We start from the raw sequence: 20,277 nt of genomic DNA, 5'->3' as shown, positions 1-20,277 counted from the left end.
GAGAGGAGAGGAGAGGAGAGGAGAGGAGAGGAGAGGAGAGGAGAGGAGAGGAGAGGAGAGGAGAATCCCTGTGGAGGTCTTTGCTTCCTTCCAGAGCACTGTGTCCTGATGGAGATGGTCTCCGTCTGTGCTATCCAGTAAGGTAGCTGTGAGCCACATGGGGATCGTGAGTACCTAACATGTGGCTGGTAAGATCAAGGAACTGACTTTTAAATTTCTATTTAATTTTCATGCCCACCTGAGGACAGAGCACTTCTAGGGCCTCTCGGATTACTTGTGCTTTGGGTCAGGACTGGGGGCTGTTGCGGCCTTTTTCCACATGAGAGGTGGGGGAGGAGTTTGCACCTGAGCTGGCATAGGGGCGCAGGATGGGGCTCCTGTCCCTTCCTAGCCATCCTCTTCTCTCAACCCCCACCCAGGCACACAGCTTTGGTGTCTCTAATGTCTCTAGAGCCTCCGAGCTATATCTGCTCGCTCCATTCGTGAGGTCTCCTCTTAGGGAGAAGAAAGCCTTCTCATTTCTTAAGTCTGGGTTGATTAATGTTGTTAACAACTAAATAGATATCCTTGGAGCCTCCCTCCTAAGTAAAGAGAGATGGGCAGATGGACAGACGGAATGAAGAACAGAAAGAGAAGTATTTTAGGAGTGCCTGGGTGGCTCAGTCAGTTAAGCATCTGACTTGGGCTCAGGTCATGATCTCATGGTTCCTGAGTTTGAGCCCTGCATCGGGCTGTCTGCTGTCAGCACAAAGCCCGCTTTGGATCCACTGTATCCCTCTCTCTCTGCCCCTCCTCTGCTCACATTCTCTCTCTCTTTCTCAAAAATAAATAAAACATTTTTTTAAAAAGTATTTAATATGCAAGGGTTTGAAGTTAGACCCTGTGAGAAATAAGCCCACTACCCCAATCAAAGGAGGGACACGGACTCAGAGCACAGGGAAGCTAGGGTTTAATCAACATTCTTGCAAGAACAGGTGTCTGATGGACAGGGGCACAGTTGGGGCAGTTGCAGCAGGCAATTTATCTCCTAGTGTGCAAATCCCTCCCCTGGTTCCTCATTGGCTGAATACTACAGAGGTTACAGCCTTACAGGTAGTTGCCTATGTCCATGTAAGGGAAAAAGTCTGATTGAACACATGTGTGTTCCTTGAGGTAACACAGAGACTTCAGTTCTTTGGTGCATGCTCATTGCAAAGTCCGCAAAAAATAAGCCCACAAAATGGGGAGGGAAAGAAGAACCAGGAAGTGAAGTGTCTAAGGGTTTGGGACTCAGTTGTCAGGGGGGCGGGGGGAGGGGGTGCTTACATATTTCCGAAAGGTTGTAAACCTATTGTTAACAGCACAGCTTTTATTTGGTATTTCTGAAAATGAATCATCTCACTTCTCACAGATCCAGATTCAAATCTCTATGGCTCTCTCTGAGATGTTTTTCATTGGACAAGTCACATCAGATATTTGCTGTCAATCTCAAATTAGCTGTTGTCTAAAAAGTGAGAACAAGATAAGCCCTACCATACTGAAGAGTATGTAGAAGGCACTGAACCTGTACGTATAAGCCCCTTCCCACTTTCCTGGGAGTAGGGGCAGTTATTCCCCTGGATGAGTTTGTAGATACTTAACTTTGGTTTTCACTGATGCTCTTCTTCCTCAAAGATAGTCTTCCCTTTAGTGTGAGCAGTTACCAGACAACCTTGCATAATTTTACACATTTCTAAAAGCTCCCTGGGGGTGGGAAAAAGGAAGAAATAGGTTGTAGAACAAAATCTCAGACTGGTAGAACGGAAGGCGCACTTCTTTGGAAGAGGTGCTTGGGTTGGAACTCCCAGTCAGGATTAAAATCTGTCTGAACTTTTCTGAATCTCTTTCTTTGTACGGCATTTGCAGCTGAGGGCGATCAAACTATGAATTTGTGTGTGAAATCGCCTTTAGGAAGGAATGTCCTTTCTGTATGAAGATAGGGTATGCAGAATCAATAGTCCCAAGATCTTAGAGACATTAGCAGACAGAGATGTTGATGTGATTAATAATCAGAAATTATACCTGGTACTCAAACGTGTGGGAAGAATGGCGTTGTCGGGAAATCAAGGTTTAGCGTTAAAGCTACCCTGTTGCCATTTTGTATCTCCCAGTCTGTCTCCCACCCTACTCGCCTCATCCCACACCACCCTGCTGGCAGGATCCAGGAGCTACTTCATACTTCACCCTTTTGGGAAGTATTTACATAGGGAGAGGCATAGCCACTGGTGTCCTTTGATCTAGTCGTTTTACTCTTAGGAACTTACTAACGGATAGATACACGATGAATTTTAATAACACTGTTAATAGATATATTCACATGATTGTGATTGTTGATGTCATTAATTAAACGGCATGGGAGAAGCTTAGGAAACACAGTACACTGCAGAGTCGAGTGGCATAGGGCTGTGAAGAAGAGTCCTGAAGCCTCTGTAGAAAAATGGACAAGTCTTGCTATGATGAAGAAAAGGAGCATTTTTGTTAGCCAAGCACAAGCAGAAAAGGCACAAAAACTAGAGCTTTGGATAAAATGAGAACCACTTGTGTTGAGGCAGTAGGAGTACTTTGTTTTTGTTTTTCCTATGCTCCATTGTCTTTATTTTTTTTAATGTTTATTTATTTTGAGAGAGAAAAAGAGCGAGCAGGGAGGGGGAGAGAGAGGCATAGAGAATCGCAACTCAAGGCTCGATCCCACAAACCTGAGATCGTGACGTGAGCCAAAGTCGGGTGTGCTTAACCGACTGAGCCAGCGTTGTCTTTTTGATTAAGCAGTAAAAAAATGAAAATAAAAGTAGACTGCTTTAGCCTGAAGAGCACTCAAGAACCACTGAGAGCAGTCAGATGTGGAGTGGATGCGGGGCCTGTGTGTACTGCAGCCAGTGGAGAGGAGGGACTTACTTCTCTTACATACCCAGGAGGTTCATAGCAGGGGCGTGCAATGCTTACTCTGGTCAGGGCCGCCAGTCCTGTTCTTGATGCTCTCGGAGGACTGGGGTCCAGCCCACCAGGACAAAGAGGACGTGCTTGGAGTCGTGGATTTTATTCATCGCAGTCAGTGGAGTCATGCCTGTGGCTCTGTTAAACTCCTGGTGTGATTGTGCTTCCTGCTTTTTGCCACCTTACTATGTCTGGTCCATCTGTAAGTCCTAGTGGTTCTGCAGCCAGAATGTCTATTCTCTGTCTTTGGCGTATGCTTGGCCATCTGCCTGTTGGGGAACTTCCTTCTTGCGGCTTCCAAACCAATATCAGATCACACTACTCTGCCAGTTAAGATCCTGTGTTCTTAGAGTAGACATCCCACTCCTTATTTTCATGATCTACAGATGCTCTGTGACTCAGACCCTTTTTTCCTCAATGTATACTTTCCTCTCCCTCATTCATGACTGCCGAGGTCCTCTCCCCAGATCTGTGACCATCAGATTCCTTCAGGCCTCTCCTGGCTGCTCATTGTGAGAGTCCCATCCCCTCCCCGCTGTGTCACACTGCCTCCAGATGCTTTCATGTAATGGCACACATAGGAGATGCTGGTGTCCAGACAGTGCCCTGGGGAACTGCAAGTGGGACTGAAGGGAAAAACGTGAGCACGACATTTCTTCAGTGTAATGATAAGAAAAATGAAGTATAAAATAAAGCATTAGGGAATGTGTTAAATTATGAACTTGTATTGACTTTCTAAGTAGTAGTATTAATCTTTATGAAAGGGAGTGCCATGTCCATGAACCTCACTTTTATTAGGTTGGATTTTTTTGCTTGCCTTTGATAATCACTGTAGAGAAATTCTGTTTGCATGTGGAGGTGATGAAACTTACACTCATGTTTTAGTAAACATTTAGTAATTGACAAGAGCTGCTATATCTAATGAATCCAGGTTCTTCCCTCTTTTCCGTTTGTAGTGTTGAAATACAGTAATTATGCAAATGGATTTTAGTTTAATTCAAACTTTATTTCAAGTTCTTTGAAGTAACATACTCTAATTTACTGTGTGGTGTGCCAGTAAATGTTTGGCAACAAGCTTTTCTGGGAAAAAAATGGTATATACATACACACGTAAGTTTATACATTTTACTGATAACACAGGACAGATAGCATATAGTCTACAAGTAATAAAATACACAGTCCTTTTTATTGTCAGTTCTGTGTACCAGTTGTTTCACAGATTGCTTTCCTTGATTTTTGCTGTACTTTTGTATCTGTAGTCAGCTTGTGAGTGTAGCTCTGACATGAATGTCGATTGATAATTTTGTTTATATTAATGCTGAATCAGATAATAGTTTTCAAATACTGGAAGGATATTTCCTCATTTATTTTGTGCTATTCCTAATGTAATGGCTACAGGTATGACAAACTTAAATTTAATCTGCATTATTAACATTTTCTCCATCACTTTCTTAAGTCTAAACCCCAGGTGTTGGCAAACTATTTCTGTGAAGGGCCAGATGGTAAATATTGTGAGCCATGTAGTCTATCACAACTCTGCCTTTATTTATAGCACAGATGCAGCCACAGACAATATGAAAATGAATGAGTATAACTGTGTTCTAATAAAACTTTATTTACATGGCTAATTTTGTTATCTGAATTTATAGGTGATATGGAAAAAAGTACCTTATTTACAAAAACAGGCATTGGACTGGATATGCAGTCTCATGGGAGTTATGAGTTTGTAGACTCCTGGTCTAGAGGCCACCAACATGACAGTTAAGCCCTGATTTGTAGTATTTGCCAATTTCCATGGTATAAATACTTCCACTGTGGGTTGATTTCAGGCCACTAGCATGATGTCACCAAACATGGAGCTGGGAAGAAATGCCTCAGTAGCACACCATTTTCACCATGAAGATACAATAGTCATGAATAAACTCAAAAACTAAATAATAGTAATGTGGGAAAGTAAATGGGAAATGATGGGTTGTATTTCATCACCTCTGTTTTCTTTCTTTTTTTTTTTTTTTTAAAGAAATTTGATTTCTTTAAAAAAATTTTTAATGTTTATTTTTGAGAGAGAGACAGGGTGAGTGGTAAAGGGGCAGAGAGAGAGGGAGACACAGAATCCAAAGCAGGCTCCAGGCTCTGAGCTGTCAGCACAGAGCCTGACATGGGGCTTGAACCCACAGGCGGTGAGATCGTGACCTGAGCCGAAGTCGAACAGTCAACCGACTGAGCCACCCAGGTGCCCCTCATCACCTCTGTTTTCAGTATAACTTGTGAGTCTCTATCATTGCATTTTTTAACAGTGGCTCTGTTTTAACATCTGGTTCCCAAGACTCCTGAAAGTTCGCCACGGGCTCTCATGGGTTGGTGTGAGCTGCCTCCAGCACAGTCCTGGGTAGAGTCCCTCCTGCTAGCCAGTTAGGACCCTGGCTGTAGGGCACAGCAGCCCAAGAAGAGCAGAAGTATTGGTATGTGTGCAAATGGAGATCTGGGCTGCAAGCCACAGGCTCTTTGTCCAAGGTGGCATCACGGCCTTTGTAGCTGGCCACCTGGACGGTTCTCTCGGTTCAGAGGCTGTGCCCAGAGCCCCTCAGGGGCATGCAGTGGGCCAGCTGCAGTGAAGGTAGGGAAGGGCCAGAACTCTGCTCCAGATCCTTTGCTGTCCTGGTTCTCTGGGGCTGCGGTGCCCACCTACCTCTCCTGGCCCAGCAGTCAGAGGAAGCCTTCCTGTAACACGCTGCATGTTTGTTTTCTTCATAGCTTTCGGTACACTCACATTGTCGTGTTCGCCTGTCTATGGAAGCCCCACAGCTCTGTCCGCTCCCTGACTTCCTCCTCAGCACGTGCGCAATGCATTTTTATTTTCCCCGTAAATAGATAGCTGCTGAATGAGAGCTCGTGTCTGTTCTCTGCTGTCTGCAGCAGTTGGCAGTGTGCGGTCCAGATGGGTTTGGGCTCCCACGTCCAAGGTTTCCTGATGTTAGAGACACGCGTTCCTTTTCAGCGTGTGTGGGAAATGAGCAGCCCCATCTTCTGGCTTCTTCCTCCTCCCGGAGCAAGGTGAGGTGCTAACCTCACCCCTGGGCCATGAAAATTGCTCTGGGTTTCAGCATAGCTAATGCCATGTTTGTTTCCACTCCCTCAAAAAAGGGAAAGAATGAAACCCAGACCCATTGCAATTTGCGCCAATTGTGTGGGCCTTGTTTACAGGGCCAGACAGCTTCGGAGAGTCCAGAGGCTCAATGGCCTGTCCCCTCCTGGCCACAGGGCCCAGTATCCCTGCTTTATGGAGAGTCACACTGCCGGGTCAGTGAGATGGGACTGGCCCAGCGTGCAAACTAGTGTCATTCCTAATTAGATGAAGGTGTTTGTGTTTTTGGGGACCCAGCCCCAAAGCCATCACATCCCAGATCTTGTAAGGAGGAGGGAAATAGCATCCCCTGAGAAGCCAGTCCACTGCAGTCTCCAGACGTGCATGCGCCCAGGCCTGTAAAGGCTGGTGATCCGCTAAGGGTCAGGTGCTGCCACCGGTTCACTCTGTCAAGCTGCCTGGCAGACCAGTGATCTGATGCCCATCTCTTTGGGGGGAGGCAGAAGTATGTGTGTGAGTGAGGTGAGTGAGGAAGGAGGAGAGCTGGCCCCACTGAGTGACAGATTTGCTAAGAGTTGGAGGAGAAGACCAATGTGAAAAGGTGCTTTGTTACTAAGAGCTCCGTGAAGCCTTCCGCTGTTTCCTTCCTAGGGCCTTGCGTTTGCAGGATGAGCCCCTTAGCTCCTTCCCTCCCAGCGCTGCGGAATCTGGGCTGGTTCTCTTCTCCCTGGGAATCTTCCACCTGACTCCTTCCCCTGTCATACCCGTGTCTCCCTGCCCACCGCTCTTCTGAGCCTCTCACTTTTCCGGTAGTGCCTACCGGCACCAGCACAGAGACCCCACTCCTGGAGTGCCTCAGCAGCTTGGAGGTGCCACCTCCTGGTCGGGGCGCCCTGTGCCAGTCCCTTCTGCTGCTGCTCTCACTGGACTGCACAGGGGCGCTGGCAGAGGCCAGTGGGGTTTCCCGTGCCGCCTCCTCTGGAGGTGTTCAGGAGGCCTGGCTGTGATTCCTTCCCTGTACCCATGGCCAAGGCGACTATACTTCTCAACCTCCAGACCAGGACACTTTGAGAGTGAACGAGGCACTATTAAAAGTTACACAAGACAACAGGTGTTAAATGTGCATTCTGGCAAACCAGGTCTCAGGTCACCTTCCACACCCCACTGTCTCTGTTTGAAAGCTGACATCCCTGTTTGCAGTCCCTGTAGATCCAGAATGTCCCCTCTGCAGAACGGCCTCTGGCAACTTACGACCCCCCCCCCCCCCCCAAACCTTGGCGCCCTCTCCAGCCTGCACATCCAGGTGTGGCCTGCACTCCTGGGCCCTCCTTTGCCCTGTTGTCTCCTTCTCCTTTTCACTGATCTGTCCGTACGACAAACAATAAATACATTCTTCTTTTAAAATGTAAGTGTTTGAGCTACAGCGAAAGCCCCTTTGGCCTCTGTCACTGATGGAGTTTTCCTCTGTCACTCTGGAGGGAACCACTCTCGAGTCTGGAGTACGTCTTCTTTGTGTGTAAAGACACATCCTAGAACACTGTGCATGACTTTTAAATAAATTCTGGCACACAAGTCTGTCATTTTGAAGCCACCTCATTTCCCTCAGCATGTCCTGGCTCTGTCTTTGTTACATATGAGTAGAATTTATTCCTTTAACTGCAGCATAATATTCTGTGATAGTATCTCTTTCATTGTCATGGAGCTGACTCCCAGAGTTTTTATTAATAAAACAGTGCTTTTTGAATATTTGTGTGCATGTCTCTACTAGGTCTGTCAGCCAGTAAAAGTGTGGAGTGCTGGCTGGTTGGGGCACCTGGGTGGCTCAGTCCGTTAAGTGTCCACCTTTGGCTCAGGTTATGATCTCGTGGTCCGTGAGTTCGAGCCCCGCGTCGGGCTCTGTGCTGACAGCTCAGAGCCTGGAGCCTGCTTCGGATTCTGTGTCTCCCTTTCTCTCTGCCCCTCCCCACTCACGCTCTGTCTCTCTCAAAAATAAATAAACATTAAAAAAAAAAAAGTGTGGAGTGCTGGTTTTCACGGTGGCAGATATGGAGAAGCAACTTCTATGGGTACCCCCTATGGGCAGGGCAGGGCAGGGCAGGCAGCCTCCTGCATAGCCCTGCTCAGATCTGTGCTGGAAGGATGGGGAACAGGGAGAGACAGCTTCCTGTGCAACCACAGGTCCCTGTGAGCACTGTTTGGAGCCTCACTGGGCCAGAGACCTTTCCATTCCTCCCCCCACTTTCTCTCAAGCGGAGGTTAGGTGTGAGAGGGCAAGTGCAGATGGAGCTGGCATTGGCTCCAGGAGGCCTGTGGGGCTGAGTCAGGGGGGCATGTCTGTCCCTACACACAGAAGCAGCCAGTGTTAGAGTCCTGCTGTTTATCCACGGGAAGACCGCTGGGCTCTGTTACCTGGCTGTCTTGCGGCTCCCATCCAGTGTCACTTTGGCGATCAGAAAAGCTCTTGAGCACTTGAGCACATCTGCTTTAGCGGTAGCCCGTGGAGGCGATGATTGCAGTGTTTCCCATCGCACAGATCGGGACCCCTGGCTGGCTAGCACTTGACCGTGTGTGGGGCAGATTCTCACCCGATCCTATAGGAGAGGCATTGCCATCCTTAGAGACACAGCAAGGATCCAGACAGGTGACTTGCTAATGACCTTAGAGTGGAAGGTTCTGGTTCCATGCCCCACCCTTTCACTCCTTTGGCTGCTCCATCCAATTGCATATGCAGTGCTTGTCGGCCACAGTGCTGTGTGAGCATCACCTGGGTGACAGGGTGCAGTGGCTCTGTGCAGAAGAGCAGAGGCATGCTGGTGGAGGGAAGTGCTGAGGCTTCTCCCACTGGGGTCCCAAGTGGTTTCTGAATGGAGTGTGGAAAGGTTGCCTGTGGAGCTGGGGGTGGTGGGGGGGTAGCTAGAGCTGGGAGATGTGGCGTTCAGGTGTGCCAGCTGCTGCCACAGCCCCGGTGGGGGCAGGGAAGCTGGGGATGCCAGGCTTGGGATCTGTTCAGACATGCTTGAGGGGAGGGCACGGCTGGGGACAGCATCTGGTCCCCGATGGCGTGCTGGGTGTGAGGGAGACCGTGTGCTCCTGCCCGCCTCTGAACACTCAGGGTACGAGGACTGAGGAGTGAGGTGTCCCTGTCAGTCACATTTTAATGTCTCTGGGGCCAGGCCTCGTCTTCCATTTGGCACCATTTGTCTCTTAGTGGTTGGTGACACGTTGGTGCATCTCAGGATGGGTGAATCATGGTGGTCCGTGGGAAGTTCACGCTCAGGACCTTGGGAAGCGAGCGAGCTAAGAGACACACGTGGTGGCTCCCTGGCATCCAGCTGCCCGCCATCCCCTCCTGCCCACGTCCCTCTCCTCAGCCAGGGCCTGAGCCCCTGGGTCCTCCCTGCCTCCGTGTCCCCCTTTGTCTCATATCCAGGCCGTCCTGCTTGTCACCATCTCACTCTGTGGGGCTGGCCAGGCCCGCAGATTTTCTCTCTGCCTCAGCTGTGAGTTCTCCACCAGGCAGCTGTGTCCAAAAATCTGTAGTCTGATCTGACCATGTAACTCCTTGCTCTGAGCATGGCCTGGGGTCCACTGTGTGACCTGCCCATCCCCTGCCCCCTGCCCAGTGTTCTCTGTACCTGTGCTCCTGTGTGCTGCTGACCCTTTGCTCTCAGCCTGCCGAGTTCTCACCTTTCTGGGCTGGTCTACAGACTCCTGTGTACCCTTAAGGTCTCCTCAGAAACACCCTCCATCCTGCTCCTTGAAGGCCTCAGAAGACCCTGCACGTCCCACAGCCCCGTCCGCCTGCCTGCCTGCCCAGCCACACCGGGAGCACCTTCAAGGCCACGGCTGTGCTTTATCTGTGTATTTCTGTGAGAGGCAGTGGAGCATGTGGTGAAGAGCCAGTTTTTGGTTGCCAGGCTGCCTGGGCCCCAAACCCAGCTGTGTGACCTCAGGCAGAGTAGGTGACCTCATTGTGCCTTAACTTCCTCCCTGTAAAAAGGGGCAGATAGAGGCTGACCCCCTTGGACTATAATTTATAGAGCTGTGTGTAAGAATTTATTCTCTTTCTTTTTTCTGGTGTGTGTGTGTGTGTGTGTGTGTGTGTGTGTGTGTGTAGAAAGAAAGAATTTTTTAATAGAGTAGTGCCTAATTGGCCTTACTGAGGCTGTAAAGAACCCAGTTCTTCATAGTGCATCTTCCAGGCAAAGCTCCCACAACAAGCAGCGCCTGCAGGCTTATCACTGGGAGTGACAGACTGGGGGGGGGTGGGGGGCGGACCCAGAGACCTCCTCCTGCTTGACGCGGAGGCAGTATCAGAGTTGCAGTGAGAAGACAGCCTTGGAAGAAAGGAGCCTGAGGTGCTGATCGGGGCTTAGAAAGCAGGGCTGCGACGTTGTGACAGGGCCTCTGGGTCAGGGTGGGGGGAGGGAGGCGCATGTGTGGTTTTATGTGTTTGTGTGTTTTAGAGTCTTGGTCAGACCGTCAGACACGGGCTCCCTTTGGGTGTTGTTGGCAGACATACAGTTAGAGGAACTCAGGTCAGGGGAGGGGGAGATTGCTGCGTATTACTGAAGAGGATGGGCTGGGCTCCCCCTGCACCCCAGTGCTCAGCGGTTTACCTACCCAGATTAAAAAAGATTCTGAGTCCAGATCCAACTTCAGGAGCAAAGGGCCTTGGTCGGTGATCAGTGAAGGGGAAGTGGGGTTTATCTCCTATTCTTTTACTCACCCTGGTGGGAACCCAGTGTTACGCCAAGAGGGAGGCAGAGGCAGAGCCCGTGCCCCTGTGGCAAGTGGCGGTTAGTGCCTTTTGGTGGAAAGACTTCTGCGTGGGGTCCCAGGGCACAGACGAGACCCAGAGCGGCTGGCCCTGCCCCACAGCAGGGTGCTACAGCAGAACCCCAGTTCTAGCCCAAGGCTGGTGCGGGTGGGGGAGGCAGTACCAGCAGCATGTGGAGGGGCTTTGGGAACCCTAGCCCGACTCAGCCCCCTCCACGGCACATCCCCAGAGCACCCCAAATTCGACGAGACAGGCTGAGCTTGAGCTCCTCCCAAACCAATGTCTGGCACAGCAGGCCTCTGCCTGCCTCTTCCTTTTTGCCTCACAGTCCCCCTGTACCTCCCCCTTCCATGTCTGTGCATGCCTATGGCTCTGTACCCCCATTCTCCCCTCCCTGCAGTGCCTTCACTGGAGCCCTGCTGGTACACTCGCCTGTCTCCATCACCAGGATGGGACTCTCAACGCGGGCTTGAGGACAGTCCCCATCCCACCCCCACACAGAATTTGGCATATAGCAGGCACTGAGCGGGGATCAGATGAATGCCTGCCACCCCGAGAGGAGGCCCCAACCCAAGTCTTAGAGAAGCAGGGAGAAGTGAGAAGATCCCTTGGTCAGGAGTTTGTAGCAGTGTGTGAGTGGTTTTTTTCTGGCTCCTCTCACCTTACTGTGGGGTTCAGGGGAAGAAAAAGAAGTGTTTAGTACTTCAGTTGAAACGTGGTCCTGCTCTCCCCTCCCGTCGCTGCTGCAGTCCCACTCTTCTGCTTCGGGCAGGGCCTGCACACACTTTGCATCATATCTGTGGTCTTTTTGTGAGATGTGTGGCATCTGTTTTGGAGGGGCAGAGACTCCAGCCCGTCTGTGAGTTGAAGAGGCTGCCAGTAAATAAAGCAAAGGCTCTGGGCGGGGGGATCAGTGTTGCCCACCGTGGAAAAAGGCTTTGTGGGTTTGGAGGTGAACATGTTTTTTTTTTTTTCACAGCTGTGCATCTATTGTAATGGCACTAGAAAAAATACAACTCGTTGCCCAAAGGCCAGTTACTATTGCTTAGGACAGGAGTGAAGTGGGGACAATGTAAAGGACACGCCTTTAGGTGCCCTCGGAGCCCTGGCCTGACTAGCAGTCTCTCTACAAGGCTTCTTCCTGCTTCAGGGTCTAGGGGAGCGCCGACCCCCTCCAGGAGCTTTCTGGGGATGTGTGTGGGGCTCTGGAGGTTTGAGTGGGACCTGGGATTTGGTATCAGTTGTTTTCCCGGTCCGTGTACTGTATTTTTTATTACTTCTGTTTTGTTTATTGTAGTCATTACTTCTATTCATTAACAGTGTCTGAGTTTCCAGCTACTGCTGAACTTACTGTATCTAATATGTCTGTCGTCTTAGCACATTTTCTCCCTTAGAGTTAGTCCGAATGCTTATTACAGATGATCAGCGTAGCGTGGCAGGCCTGATACGCTGGTGTCGGAAGTGAGGTTGTCTTCATCATTGGTGCTGCAGGTGACCTGGGAGCTGTGGACCGTGGGGTCGCAGGGTAGCAGGGTGGCAAGGTAGGGGCCCAGGTCTGGAATATCCCAGGAGACTGGGACCGTTATCTAGTGCCATGCAGCTTGCACAGTTTAGCAGTCATCACCACAGGGTATGCAGAGGATGTTCATTGTTGATGTGACTTCTCAATGGTAACAAGTTTTGTGACTTTTACTTGCTGTGTTGGGGGAGAGAAAAACAGGGTTATGGTGCAGGGTGTGCTATCAGCAGGTGCTGCTGAGGTAATGAAGACTCTGAGGCAGGCTGGGTCCCCTCACCTTTGTGTCCCCAGAACCCACATGGGACCTGGATCAAAGGGATAGTTTGTGTTTGGACTGGCCTGGGGCTGGGACGGGCCTGGGCTCTGGGAGCCCCAAGGAGTCAGCTTAAAAAGAGCCTCAGAAAGTGGCCATGCAATGATGCTGCAAGACTATGGGACGGATAGTGGCTGCAAGGCACCGAGTCGCCCACATAGTTGGGTACTTCTGTGTGCAAGCGGGAGCTGGAGAGGACAGACTCGGGGAAGGCAGTTTCAGTGTCCTTTCTCCAGCGTTTTCCAGTGGCAGTTTTTGAAAATGAGCTTGTTCTAATGCTTGCCTATGTGTGCTTGTCCTAGCTGGTCGCTTCCAGTTTCTCATCATAAATGTATGGGCATTAAACGACAAGGGGAGGTCAGCTCCCTGCTTGCAAAGAAATAGATTGCCACAATGGACTTTTAAAAGTGGAAATGTTGGAGAATTTGTTACACCGGGATATAGTATATAGGGTAGCAGCACCAGAGCCCTTAGATTTGGAGTCGGACAGGTGTGGGTTCAGATCTTGCCTCACCTGGTCTGGCCTTGGGTGAGGGTCTCTGTCTCTTCATCTGTGAAAAGAGAATTAAACTTGCCTTTGAGATTGCTTTGAATAGAGATTGTGTTTGTAAGCCAGTAGTGCTGGGCACGGAGTTGGGAACAGCGGCTGGGGTTGTCATCCCAGGCTGTGGCTCACCCACTGTACGTAGGTCCTAAAAATACCCAGAGCTCCTGGAGAAAGAGCCAGACACTTCATTGTCCGGGCGATGCCTGATGGAGTGCTCAGGGGCTCATGCTTGCCATCCTCATGGGCCCAGGGGTATTTGTTACCTCTGACGTCCCCATTACGTGAGCACGAACAGGCCATCCTCTTGTTGCGTGGTTTACAGGATGCAGACTGCGTGGTGGGGTTGCTGTCCTCTTGTGGAGTTTGAATCTGCATTGCCTTAGGTTGGCCCAGTTTATGACTAGTTTTCAGGTTTGAGGTTGTAGTATGCTGTGCCACATAGCGGTCACCGGCCGAGAGGTGGGCAGACAGGAAGGGACAGCCAGCTGTCATCCCCCATTCAGGGCCTCACTTTGCCCAAGACACCCAGATGAGTCTCTAGAGATCCCACCCCAGATCCTGCTACCCCCGTTCCTTTTTGGAGGGGTGCAAGAGAGTGATGGCAGGGGGCTAGATCTGCTCCAGTTACTTCCATTTCAAGCCTCCTGGCCAGCCCACATTCCAGGAATATCCCCAGCCCTTTGCCGTTGTGTCCATGCAGGTGTGTCATAGCCCCACTAGGTAGGGTGACAGTCTCACTGATAATGTGCCTGTCTCCCCAGCAGCCGAGCAGTGGGTGGGCGGAGCCCAGTTCTTCTCTCTGTATGTCTGTGCAAGGAGGTGGGTTCAGTGCCAAACCTAGAGGATTGTCTGTCCTGGGTCCCCTTTCCTTCCCCTGCTGGCACCCCTATCTGGAGACACACTGCCATACTTGTGCAGAGTCGATGGATAGATGACAAGAGTAGGATAGCAGCTCTGACAACCTGTGTGCAGCTTTGCCCGGCAGGGACACTTTGCTTTGGGCCCACCTCTAGTGGGCCCCTAGCAAAGGGGTCACTGCATTGTGTAAGCCAAGAATCAAAAACAGTTGCGGCGGTACCCGTTGCCATTAAAGTATTTGGACCCTTGGAGCAAATTTTGACACCTGGGGGTTTATTCCTAAGGAAAAAAAAATGAGAGAAGGAAGTTGTATGTTTGAAGATGTTCATTGCAACATTGGTTGCAATCAGAGAACCTGGAAGGAGATGGAATGTCCAGCAGTTGGAGAAGGTCAGGGAAATTACGATGCATTGATGAAATATTTAGCTGTTAAACATGATCATTATGAAGATTATGTAGCAATAAGAGGAAGTGAGAGTTAAATGAAAAGAGAAAATGGCATCTGTAATGCAATTTCAACTACGTAATTGTCACTGTTTCTGGACAAGTGCCAGAAAGTCGCCCACAGAAACGTTGCCATGGCTCAGGTCAGCGGGAATGCAAGGGGCTCAGGGGAGACAGTGCTGCAGAGTTTGGCCTTTGGGGTCAGACCTGAGCCATGATGTTGGTATCTATCTCTCGGGCTTTGGGGACTTCAAGAGGGCACACATGTGACAAAGATGGTGGCTTAGAAGATGCTCTCAGAGGAGAGGAAAACCAAAGGGACTGAGGAGACTCAGGGCATACAAAGTTATGGAGCCGTGGGGCGCCTGGGTGTCTCAGTCGGTAAAGCGTCCAACTTCGGCTCAGGTCATGATCTCACGGTTTGGGAGTTCAAGCCCCACGTCGGGCTCTGTGCTGACAGCTCAGAGCCTGGAACCTGCTTCAGATTCTGTATCTCACCCCCTCTCTCTGCCCCTCCCATGCTCGTGCTCTGTCTGTCTCTGTCTCTCAATAATAAATAAATGTTAAAAAAATTTTAAAAAGTTACGGAGCCATATGCAGGCACACTCAGACAAAGCACCTGACACAGTTGGCTAAAGAGGTGGGCTCAGGCCCACCATATCTGGGGGTTGAAATGAGAGTGTAAAGAACACACGCTTGAGGGGTTAGTGCGGGTGGGTTTATTTGGAGGCGCAGTGCCTGCCAGAGGGGAGGGTAAGGGGGGCTAGCGGGCGTTGGGCTTGCCTCTTTCCAGGGGTGCTCCTGCTCCCAGCACACAAGCCTTGCAGGAGCAGGGTCCAACGAGCGGGGGCGGGGGGGTGCCCAGTGGCCCGTGGATACCCCGAGTGCCTCTGAGATGCGGAAGAAGAGCCTCCAGGTGGACGGTTGGAGTGTGGATGGAACACCGGGGCTTGCAATGCAGATACGAAGCACGTAAGGTGGGACCGTGCAGGAAGTCCAGGAAGCTCCAAGATGAGATGTGGAGACAGAAGGAAAGGATGTGGGGCTGGGGCTTGAGGAGCTCTGGGTGGAGGGAGATGAGGCCGCAGGGCGGGTGCCGGGACGAGCCGTGAAGAGAGAGCAGGGGAGGCAGAGCGGGCAGCCCCTCTTCAGCTCTGCTGACAGCTTGCCCAGGCAAAGCTGTTTGGGTGCTCGTTTGGGTGCTCGGTGTGGTGGCAGGTAAGCTCCTCTGTGGTGTTACCATAGGTTGCAGTCAGATCCCTCCTTCTCTCTCTTCCCCTAATTGCGCTCCTGCATTTTTTTGCTGTGGCCGACGTGTTTGGTTACCCAACTGTATGGTGAGGATGAAAAGGGGAAAAAACAGGCTCAAGAAAATACGTCAGAAAATAGGTTTAAAACATTGAGGAAGTGATGTTAGCAAATGATACGTAAAAGGAAATACGGTGCATCGTGAAATCCTCTTTGTTCCCAGTGCCCCTCAGTGTTCTTTGCCTGCGTGCACTTAAGACCAGGAAAAGCCGCTGCAGGGCTTGTCCCGGACTCCAGCCGGGACCCTGCTATCCTTGGACCTCGGTAAAGGGGACCACGGGACTCGCTGCGGGCTCTGTCCTCCGCCGGTCAGCCATGGGGTGGGCTCCTGGCCTCAGGGTCAGCTTGGCTGCTGCTTCCCCTCCTGTGAGATGCAGGTAGTTTGGAGCAAGACAGGAAGTGCTGCGGGAGTCCGCGCCGGCCCAGTGAGGCCTCCAGCAGCGAAGGCTGGCAGGAAGCAGTTGATTCGGCTCTTGGTGGCATGTGGCCTCGGGAGCTGTCGTGACCCTCCACTGTGCCCTCATCCTTTACCAGCAACCTCCCACTCATCCGCCATGGCAAGCAGTGCCGCCACCCGGCAGATAATGCTGTCACCGCTGTCACCAAGCCACCGTGGTGGATTGTGATGTTTGGTTTCTCTGTTCCTTTTATGTCTGGCTTTGCAGAAACCTCACACGGCTTCTTCTCCTTCCTTATGTAACCCTTTGGAATAATTCCAGGGTTGCCAAGAAGGTAAGTTGGAGAAAATATTTGTGGTTGTGGTAACTTCCAGGCCACTGTATTGAAAACGAAAGATTCTCCCCAAAGCCCTTGAGTCCTGCTGAGCAAATACGCTCGCCCGGAGGAGCAGCAAAGTCTGTGCCGCCACAGCCTCAGGGGACGGGGAATAGCCAGCCTCCTCCTGCTCTCGCCTTGGCTTTCCCTCTGCCTCCCCCCCGCCCCGGGCAGTGGTGCCTTTTGCCTTGTGGCAGGGGACTTGTGCTTTTCTCCTCGCGGGAGCCTGGCGGTAGGTGGAGTGTGGACGGGTGGGCATCTGTGGCAGAGGCAGCACCAGCTCGGTGCGGGCTGACCGGTCAAGTCCTGGGCGAGGTTCAGCTGAGTGTGAGGTGTGTGAGTTTTTATTTTAGTTGACTTAATGTTTTCAGAACTGAGGGTTTGGTGATGTTCTCACAGCTGCTACCTTTTGAACCAGGTATGTTCCTCCAAGGCAGTGGTATGTAAAGCAGTTGACTGGAACCTGGGAAGTATCCTCTCCCCTTGCGAAATGTCACTGGTGTTGTAATCGGACATTGGCCCAGCCCACAGAAGCTACTTGGTCCTTGTTGGAGCTGAAGCAGAATTCTTTCAGAAACCCTGGGTGACGGTGCTTCCTACTGTTTGCCTGCTGCCCCTTCTTTTCACCCTTCTTGTTGCTGCTGAGCCCCAGGTCACACTTGACAGTGCTAACTAAGGGTCTAGCTCAGCTGTCTGGAGGGAGAGTCAGGATTCCAGACAGATTTGGTCACAGGAGCTTAGTTCCCATTGGAGAAAACCATGCAGAGGTGGGAGGGAAAAGAAACCTCAGACACATAGAGGCTATTTTCTTGTCAGGAGGATGGATACCAGTCGTTGCTCACGCCACTGTTTAGGGAAGAACAGACGGACTGTCGTTCGCCTAAGATTTTCAGTAGATGTTGGGGCGGCTGGGTGGCTCAGTCGGTTGAGCGTCCGACTTCGGCTCGGGTCATGATCTCACGGTCCGTGGGTTCGGGCCCCGCGTCGGGCTCTGTGCCTACAGCTCGGAGCCTGGAGCCTGCTTCCGAGTCTGTGTCTCTGTCTCTCTCTGCCCCGCCCCCACACGCACTCTGTCTCTCAAAAATAAAACTAATAAAAAAAAAAAAAGATTTTCTGTAGATGTTTGTGGCCATGGCCTTTCTTCCATGTGAGCATGGGAAGGCGGCCCCCTCCCTTGGGTCTCCGGTTGAAGAATGGCAAAACCGTGAGGACAGGCTGAGGAGGGCACATGTCCTTAAGTTCAGCCTTTGGTGGCTGCTAAGCCTTTGATTTCACAACCTATGAGACACTGTCACCGAGCTTCAGCCATAGTGTGTCCCCCTGAGGGCTGGGGCCCTGTTCTAAGCCACAGATCACCTATTTTAAGCCACAGTTCAGATTCACAGTCTGTTGGATGCACAGGTGTTTGTAGGGGCATGTAGAATGTCCCAGAAAGAAAAGCTGATGTTTATTGGTGCCTCCTGGAGCCTTGTTACATGCAACATCGAATTTGTTGTCTTTATGATACCGGTGGGATGACCAGGCGTGAGCCTCTTCATTTTAGTGAGGGGAGAAGGAACTTCCAGCTCCACCTTCCACCCCCAGGGAGGTCTGGGGGGGCTGATGCCTCCCCTGCAACGAAAAAGTGTTCTTGCTCTTTGCCTACTGCCCCTTCTTTTCACCCATCTTGTTGCATGCATCATCTCCCTCCACAGTTAAGTTTTACAGCTTTATTGAAGTAGAATTGACCTATAGTAAACTGCACGTTGAAAGTGTGTAATTTGATATATTTTGACCTATATACCTCTGAGAAACTATCACCACAGTCAGGGTAATAAACATATCCATCATTTCCAGAAGTTTCTTTTTGCACCTTTGTAATCTTCCCTCTAGTCTATCTCAGTCCCAGGCAACTGCTGATCTGCTTTCTGTCACTGTAGAATTTGCTTGCCTTTCCTAGAATTTTGTGAAATCATGCACTGTGTGCTGTTTTTTGTTTTATTTTGGTCTGGGTTCTTCTTTCATTCAGCATATTTTCAGATTCGTGCATCTGAAAACTCTATGTCAAGAGTTCATTCTTTTTTGTTGCTTTTTGAATGCTGAGCAAGATCTGTTACTTCATCCTATGGATATAGTACAGTTCACTTACCTACCCCCTGTGTTGATGGACTTCCGGGTTAAGAATCTGCCCACATGTCTTCTGAGGTGATTATACCACATGATAACTTCCAGCAGTGTATGAGAATTCCTGTCACTTCACATCTTGGCCAGCACTTGGTGTGGTCAGTCTTTTTCACGTTAGCTCTTCCAATAGTTTTGTAGTGATGGTTTTAAGCATTTTCCTAATGACTAATAATGCTGAGCATCTCTTCATGTGTTTATTTCCCATGCATGTCTTTTCTATGAAAGATTTGAATATTCAAACCACTTTTCCTTTTTTTTTTTTTTTTTTTTGGAATTGGGTTCTTTGCCTACTCATTGAGTTGAAAGAGGTTTTTTTAAATGTATTCTAGATGCAAGTCCATTCTTAGATATGTGATTCATATATATTTTCAACCTGTCTGTGGCTTGCCCCCCCCCCCTTTTTTTCATAATAGTGTCACGTTTTGAAGAGCAAAGATTTTCAGTTTTGATGAAATCCACTTTATGTTTTCTCTAAATTTTATGCTTTTTCTGTCATATTTTTAGTCCTTCCCAAGCCCAAGGTCACTAAGATTTTCTTCCCGTGCTTTCTTCTAGATGTTCTATAGTTTTAACCCTTACATTTAGGTTTATGATCTATCTTGTGTTAATGTTTGTATATCTTGTGAGGTAGAGGTCAAGGATTTTTTACTTGTTTGCATATGGCTATCCAATTATTCTAACACTGTTAATTGAAAGATTATTCATTCCCCCATTGAATTGTCTTAATACCTTTGTTAAGAATCAGTTGACCATGAATGTGTGGGTCTGTTAATGGATTCTGTTCTATTCCCATTGGTCTGTTTGTCTGTCTTTACTGTTAGTACCACATTGTCTTAATTATAATCTTCTGATTTTTTTTTTCCAATTTCTTGGCTATTCTAGGACCTGTGTGATTCCATATACGTTTTAGAATCAACTTACCAGTTTCTCTAAAAGACCCTGCTGGAATTTGGTTGGGATTGCATTGACTGTGTAGATCAGTTTGGGGGAGAAATGGCATCTTAACACGATTGACTCTTCCAGTCCATTAACTGTGTGTATCTCTCTGATAATTGATGCTTCTTTTAATTTTTCTCAGCCATATTTTGCACTTTTCACTGTTGAAGGCTTTCATGTCTTTTGTCAGATGTATCCTTAGGTACTTTATATTTTTAATTGCTATTATAAATGGAATTGGGGTTTTTAATGTTTATTTATTTTGAGAGAGAGCACATATGCAGGTGCATGCACAGGGGAGGGGCAGAGGGAGGAGAGAGAGACTGCCAAGCAGGCTCGATGCTCAGCACGGAGCCTCATGCGGGGCTTGATCTCACAAATATGAGGTCAGGACATGAGCTGAAATCAAGGGTTGGGTGTTGAACCAACTGAGCCACCCAGGTACCCCTGGAATTGGTTTTTTAAAATTTCATTTTCTGAATGAAAATGCATATAGAAGTACAGTCGAATTTTATATTGAACTTGTATCCTGCAGCCTTGCTAAATTCACTTGTTCTGGTAACTTTTTTGGAGATGCTGTAAGATTTTCAATATAGAC

General features: G+C 49.5%; 1 protein-coding gene across 3 annotated transcripts in view; it reads left to right on the top strand.

Moving 5' to 3' along the window:
• MED26 (mediator complex subunit 26) overlaps nucleotides 1–20,277 on the top strand; it is a 52,964-nt gene that overhangs the window by 13,848 nt on the left and 18,839 nt on the right. Inside the window, exon 1 of one of the 3 annotated variants that reach the window (XM_049640147.1) lies at nucleotides 10,409–16,538. The exons of the other annotated variants lie outside the window; for them this stretch is intronic. The gene's annotated coding sequence lies outside the window, so the exon portion shown is untranslated. Of the gene's footprint in view, nucleotides 1–10,408; nucleotides 16,539–20,277 lie in introns of those variants that run through there. 3 annotated transcript variants of the gene reach the window in all.

Source organism: Panthera uncia, chromosome A2, assembly GCF_023721935.1.
Source record: "Panthera uncia isolate 11264 chromosome A2, Puncia_PCG_1.0, whole genome shotgun sequence".
NCBI lineage: Eukaryota > Metazoa > Chordata > Mammalia > Carnivora > Felidae > Panthera > Panthera uncia.
This window is presented reverse-complemented; position numbering and strand designations above follow the sequence as displayed.